Source organism: Corapipo altera, unplaced genomic scaffold (assembly GCF_003945725.1).
Source record: "Corapipo altera isolate COAL_440 unplaced genomic scaffold, ASM394572v1 0, whole genome shotgun sequence".
NCBI classification, from domain to species: Eukaryota; Metazoa; Chordata; class Aves; order Passeriformes; family Pipridae; genus Corapipo; species Corapipo altera.
The window spans coordinates 56,020,344-56,027,695 of NW_020884872.1; the positions used below are offsets into that span (position 1 = coordinate 56,020,344).

Genomic DNA, 7,352 nt, shown 5'->3' on the forward strand with positions numbered 1-7,352 from the left:
TGACTGCCCTTCGTAGAGATCCCTGCTTCTCTTCCAACTCCATGCTGTCTTTCCTAAGGCTTAAGAAAAGTTCAGTGATACATAGTTCAATAAAGCAGTGCCATCAAGTCTAATCAAAGTCCATTCGATTTTGTAGTTTCTGGTTGGTGGGGTTTTTACAGGTTTGTTTTGTTTTAGCTTAGTGTTTTTTCTTTTTAATAAACATAGTGATTTTTAATGCATCACTTTAAAATTCTGATCTCAGTACCTGGATGCAGATACTGGTATTCCAAATTAAGGAATAATTTTCAATAATATGCAAATCCCAGTTCCTTTCTCTATACATGGCACCCACAACGCTCTGCTTACCCTTTCTATTGATATAGCACTAAATTTTGACTTATGTGTTTCTCACCAAGGCATAGTTGCAATCAGAGGGTTTTATTTGTGTCTGGATTCCAGGAACTGATGAAAGAAGGAAAGAAATTGAAAAAGTATAATGACCTCTCTAAAACTCCAGTAAAAAGAAGAGAGACAAAGAATAATCAGTGTGGAAAAGTTAACAGAAAACTGGACATTAGAGGAAAGGTTAGCAGGAATGGGTATAAGAAGAGTCAGGGAAGTGAAAGTGATTTGACCAAAAGGGGACAGAACAAAAGAAACAAAATTATATTCTTAGCAGAGTAATCAAAATGAGCTTTTCAAAACTGTTTTGAGATTGGCCCATCTCTTCTTCTACTGCAGTAAAAGCATTACATCAATTCAAAAAATGCTTTAGGAAAACCTTAATGCCACTTAACTTGAACCATTCAACTTTAAGCATTTGGAGTATCTAAACTCTGCTCAGTTAAACAACTAAAAGTGCTTAGATTTGAAAATAAATGTAATGATATTGTAATCATTCACTGTGTCAGTCGTATTGAGCACACATTCAAATCTGAGCCCCAACTCCTCACCCAAATAACAGGCAGACTCACACTTCAGGGCTAGTCTGGATCCAGCCTATTGGTTACCAGATAGGCAAAGTCAAGTACAAGAGACGTAAAAGACTACTGTGGATTCAGACTCTTCTCTGAAAAGCCATACTCATGCAAGTATTTTAACTTAAATACAGGATTAATTGTTTGGTGAAGCAGAATGTAAATAGTTAAGTGCTTAAAGTTAATTCAAGAATCAGCTCCCTAAAAGAAAACTAAAGAAAAAGTGGCCAAGAAAGAACAAAAAAATGGATTGTTGAATCTGTATTAAAAATAAATGACCTCTGGGTTACATCTCAATGCACTGTGCCTGAAAACTGCTGCTTCTTTCTGGCTTAAGTATTCAACTTTGTTTTTAAAACATGTAATGGTAAAGAACCCTGGCAAAGGTTAAATTAGTTCAGTGGTTGATAACAGTACTAAAGTAATTCTTAACACAGGGTGTAGTTCAGATATTGGTATAAAGGATTCACCATCTCTCTCGACTATTTAAACACACTGGCATTTCCAAACCCAGTTTGGTAAACAGTTGGAACAGGGTTAATAACCTCTATTCCAACAGGAAAAACTGTGGAAATCATAAGCCACTAACAGGGTTCTGTCCCTTTGAGTTCTTACTCTACAATAGTTACTAAAGGGAAACAGTTATTGAGCCATTTGTTGAAATACCAAAAAATCTCTCAGCATTCTGTGAAGTTCTGACTACTGTGATCTGTTTCCTGAACTGCATTGTGTGCACTCTTATTTTAAACTGTCACCTATCTAAATTACCACTAAGCCAAACTCAATGCTCAACAACTATATTCTCACATGCAAGCCCCTGCTACTAATATTCCATCCTTTATCTACAGCTGTAAAAAAAAGGGAACTCGCTCGTTTTAAGATACATGTTTAATAAATCCATACATATAAAAATCATTACTTAATTATTATTAAGAGTAAGACTAAAGACCTGATAAGGCAGTGAATTAGAGAGAGAATTAGTTCCTCTGTAGATTCAGTAACCTTTTCTTAAAATGGCTAAACAAAATAATGTTTTGTTCTCAGAAGAATTATGAGCACTACCAAAATTTTATAAACGTTGTGAAGCTCAGAGTCCAAAATTTCCCAGAAATTGGGAAACTAGAGAAGCAAATGAACAACTTTCATCAAGTTGTCTTACAAGAAATAAACTGAACAGCAAAAGAGCAAACAAATTAGTACTAGCTAAGAGCATTTCCAGATCCCTCACTCCTCCATTCATTTCAGTAGCATTTCATTTAAATGCAGGCATATGTATCTGCAAAGTTTAAGCTTCAGTCTTTCAAACAGCTTCACATATCTGAACTTCACCCTTCTAAGTAGTGCTGCTGATAAAACTACTCGTGAACAGAGTCAAGCACAAGGACTAACATTAAAGAAAGTAATAAAGAAATTAGCTAATGAATGCAGGGTATCACTAACAATTATTTCTGAAAAGTAAAGGACAGCAAGGAAGAAAGCAAAGCTTGAAAAATAAAGAGCTGATATATGAGGGGTGGAGAAGAAATTAGGTTATGACCCCAGAAATTACCCTACAAAAATTTAACTTCAATAGCTATAAAATAACAGAATCAATGCTAAGCAGAAAAAAAATAATAGAGCATCCTTAACTTAACAGTCATGACAACCACGCTATTTTCTCACCATTTGATGAGTCCTCTTCAGTTCCAGGCTGAAGTTCATGCATGCTGTGGAGAAGATCACTTGGCAACTGCTCTGCTGTAATTAATCCATGAATAAAGAATAGGCTTCAGTTTTCACAGATACCAAGCCAGTACTTTTCACAATCTTTAAATCCACAAAAATATTAAACCATTTAGAATCTACAGTTAGGCCATTTTAGCAAAACTTTACCACAGAACCTAAGTTTAATACCAAATCCTTTCTTAAATCCTCAGGGACATGTTTGTTATTATGAGTCAGGCCTATAGGTATTGGAGTCAATATTAAAAGATGTGAACAAAATATAGTAAATTCAGCCTTTTGACAACAACATCATTAGTCTTTATGCTACACTGAGCATTTTAGAGGCTTAAAAAAAAAGCTAAATGGAAAATGTGCTATTGAAAAATTAGGAGGTAAAAAAAAACAACAAAAAAAAAAAATTATTTTTGATCTGCAAGTTCATAGGAAGTCTAATAAAGTATACTGCAGGTCCTAAGCCAGTACGTACTTCTTGCAGTCCTTACAGTCTATAGAAGCATCCCTAGATCAGGTCTATTCTGGCAAATTCAAAACTCTGTTTTCATTGTACAGTAGTAAATTATGTCTACTTCAGTCCTTTCTAGATTACAAACTCTATCATTGCTAGCAGATTGAAATTGCAAAAGCAATTCCAAATCCCGTATTTGTCAGGGCAAATCAGAAACTGAAGGGCTACAGAAGGAAGCAGAACACTCACATATGAAAGAGGATGTCCAACTACAGTCAGTAGGTTATTAAACTGAAACTTTAAACTTCAAGTGATACAAAATTTACAGAGGAGGCCTGAAGGGAGGCTTAGGTGAACCTGTAACAGGGATATAGAAGGCTGGATGAAAATTAGGGGCAAGGCAGGGCTCAACTTAGAAAAATAAATAGAAAAAAATTCAAACTCCCACTGGCTGTATGCCCATATACAATACAAACACAGAAATACACACCAAAGTAATATGTAGGAGTGCAATTATATAATTATGTGGGTGCATCTTAGCGCCCCCAAACTGGTCTAACTTACCTAGGAACTGATCCAGATGAAATGGAATAACATGCAAGAACCAAGCAAGCCAAATCATCTAACTAAAAAGTTACATGGTAATGACACAATGCCAATTTTCATTACAACAAATTCCTCTAATCCTCACAGTAGTAAAATAAATCTTAGAAACACATAGCAAGGTAATTTGTAAAGCAATGAGCGCCTGAGTCAGAAGACAGCCTGCAGCTTTCTAACCACTCCTAGCTATAAGCTTCTGCCCTTTCAGCAGATAAGTACCTTGCTTTGGTTTTCCACCTCTCAGCTGGACTAGACAATTCAGTATATCCAAGCACAAAGTCTGCTGCATATAGGAAACTCCAAGTACAGGAATCTGTGGGGATGTCATCTCAGCAACACAGATTATATTATAAACCACTCTCTCTAATGATTTTCTCTAGACTTTTAATTTACAAATTCAGGGTCTCAAGATCCTCCAGGGCCTAAATCCAGGATTCCTAAAGAAGGGCCTACTAGGTCTCTAGATTGGATCCAGGTGTTAACAGTTTCCCTCATCCAACATAAGAGAACCTATGCAATGAATGGGAAAAAAAGCTATCATTTCCAGAGACAGAACTTTCAAAGGGCTGGTGCAAGTCTAAGGAATGAAAGTGCCTAGAAGCTAAGGGCCATCAGAAACCTAACTGCACCTTGCCTGAAAAACAGAACTTGTTATTTCAGCCTTGCCTCTCTAACATAAAGACATTATGTTATGTATATGGAAGAAAAGACAGAAAAAACAATCTGAAAATATTCAACTGCACGTGCTCCTTCCCCTGGCAACAAGAGAATAGCTAATTAGACAAATGCTGGTCATGTCACTTATTACAGCATGAGGAGATTCTCTGACAATTCAATGGCACTCTCTGAGAAGAACTGAAACATAGGACAGGCACTACTAGGAGGTGTTCAGATAGGCCTGTAATGAGAACTGCATTAGGAAAAGAGTTCATTATAGAAACTGCAGCTTAACCTCATATTTGCTACCACAGCAGAGAAGACTTCCACCACTCTAATAAGCCCAAGTGGTTTGGAATGGAAATTTGACCTAAAGAATTGACATCACTTTTGGTGAGGCTACAAATCCCTTTCTCTCTCTTCTGTCTTCAGCTGTGTTCCTGCTGTGACTTTTTGGCTTCAGTAGTCACTGAGGAAACAAACTGATGATCCTCTCCCAGATGCTACAGCCAGGGAATGCAATACCCACCTCGTATTACATGGATTTTACACTACAGCAATTGCCTTTCTCACTCGTTCCGATTTTCAGTTAAATATTTACCCATTCTGATCCTTAAATTATTTTAATTGTGCATTATTTAAGTTAAGAGACATGCATGGAAGACATAAACCAAGACTATTAAATTAGGTTTATGTTTTGGGCAGTCCTAAGCAATTCTGAGAACAATCATTATGTAATATCACTATTAGCTTCTTAAATCCAAAATACAGAAGGACAATAATGAAGAGAACTACTCAATGTGCTTACACATAATAATACACATTTCAGTCTGTACAGGATTGGGGCCTATGTGCATTAAGTATGGAATCTGAAAGCAAGTACTAGATATTAGAGGATGTAAAAACTTCACTTTCATTAAAAATCTTAACAAAATGACATCTGAAAGGATAATAGTGTGATTCATATTAGAGAATACCATGTATCATAGAAACAGTGTATCACAGAATACTGACATACTATCTTCTACACCTTATTTCTATTCTCTGGTTGGAAAAATGGGTGAAAAAATATAGCTAGAATTATTTTAGGGTAAAAGTAAAGAGAAGTAGTATCAGCAGCATCATTTTTTTTTTTTTTTACTGTTTTCACTGCTATTTCTACTGCAAAGTTTTATTTTCACAAGCACATAACCTTCAGGAAAAAAAAATTAAAAATATTTCTTTTCAGTTGAAAGGCACACTTTGAAAATTTTGCTCAGGATAATTTTATTAAAAGAAAAGCAAAAACATAAATACACTGCAAATCATTTATATTTCCTCCTTATTAATAGAATGGCTTTACGAACTGAAGGTTTTTTATCCGGCTCATTTTCACTGAGAACCTGGTTTAAAAAATTAGGAATCTGTTTCTTTAGCAATACCAAACTTCAAATCCGAGGAAAATATAATAACAAATGCCTAAAATTAGTTATGTGATTACTTACATGTTGCCTCGCACTACTTTCGTCACTAAGGAGCTCCAGAATTACATACTTTCTGAGTAGCAGTAGTTTTCGTAGCCATGATGGTCTAAGTTCTTTGAGACCAAAGGCTTCGTGTTTTCTACTGTGGCAGTTAGTTTAAAAAAAAAAAAAAAAAAAAGAGACATTACCTCTCCCTTTCAAAAACTTGTTCTGCTTATATTTTTGTCAGTGTAGCTCTAGCAGGGAGCAGTGGAATCATGAAAAGCATTAGGCCCTGAGCCTGCTAATGCTCGTCTGCCAGCAGTCAACCGAGTTCAAGATGACTCGCTCACAGACGTGAAGGGAAGATTTTGAAAGTCAGTGGGAGCAGAGCTCCCAGACTCTCATTCTGTACTTTTGAAAAATCTTCCCTGAAGTCATGGGAACAACAGTTTGCAGGTCTCAGGCCTCTGCTTTCTTTTCCCTTTTTAAAAAAGCACATCAGACTAAAAAAAACACAAAACAGAACAAAACACTGAAGTCAGAAAGCCCGAGGAGCGGCTGGCAGGGATGCGCTGGATCTCCCTGCCGAGGCAGGGTCCGCGGAGCTCCCAGGGAAGGACTCTCCAGCAGATACAAGTCAAGTGCAGACAGCGAGTGGCTCGGGCGGCACCGCAGCCTGCCTTTCCCCCGCTGCTTTCGGCAGCCCCCTAACCTCCATATCGGCTTCCCCATCCCTGAGCGGGGCTGGGAGCACTACCCGGCCATCAGGTACCTTACGCTCAGTCACAGCTCGGGCCGGACCGGAGCGGGGGGGAGGATGCGGCGTGAAAATGAAAGTTCGCGTTTTCCCTGAGCGCTCCGTGCGCAGCCGAGGCGGGAGCGCTGCCCCAGTTGAACCTCGCTCCGTCAAGTTCCTCTGAGAGAGCTTTTCTCTTTTTTTTTTTTTGGTGTGGGTTTTTTTTTTTTCTTCTTTTTTTTTTTTTTTTCCAGTTTCAAATGACCAGTGTAGGGCACTCGGGGCCCGCCGTGCCCTGCGATGCTCCCACACACAGCCCCGCTCCGCCGTTCAGGGGCTGTTCGCAAGCCCGGGCGGGGGGCGGCCGGCGGGGCGCCCCCGGGGCGCTGCCGCCGCGCAGCCGGTGCGGCGGCGGGAGGGGGATGGGGAGCGGCGGCTGCCAGGCGGGATCGGGATCGGGCCCGCGTGCTGCGGGCAAGCGCCGAGCGCTCCCAACCCTCCTCCGGCTGCGGCGGGGTGCGCGGCTATGGGGGGAGATGGGGGGAGACGGGGGGGGGTGGGGGGGGGCAAAGGGGGTCACGCTGCAACCTGAGCGCTGCGGGAGCCGCGGGGGTCCTTAGAGGCGCAGGGGGAGGGCGGGGGGGACAATGTGGGGGAGGCGCTGTTCATATTTTCCTCAGGTCCTCTTGGCGCACATCCCCCTCCCCCCGCCGGGCTTCCTTTCCCTACCTTCCCAAAACCCTTTCCCTACCTTCCCAAAACCCGCTGTCGTCTCCCCCCCC

The 7,352-nt window shown here is 40.1% G+C and overlaps 1 long non-coding RNA gene across 1 annotated transcript in view; it reads left to right on the forward strand.

Annotated features, from left to right (window-relative positions):
• LOC113949669 overlaps window positions 1-7,352 on the forward strand; it is a 54,724-nt gene that overhangs the window by 18,313 nt on the left and 29,059 nt on the right. The window contains exon 3 of the long non-coding RNA XR_003528515.1: window positions 6,082-6,602. This is a non-coding gene — a long non-coding RNA (uncharacterized LOC113949669). The remainder of the gene's footprint in view (window positions 1-6,081; window positions 6,603-7,352) is intronic.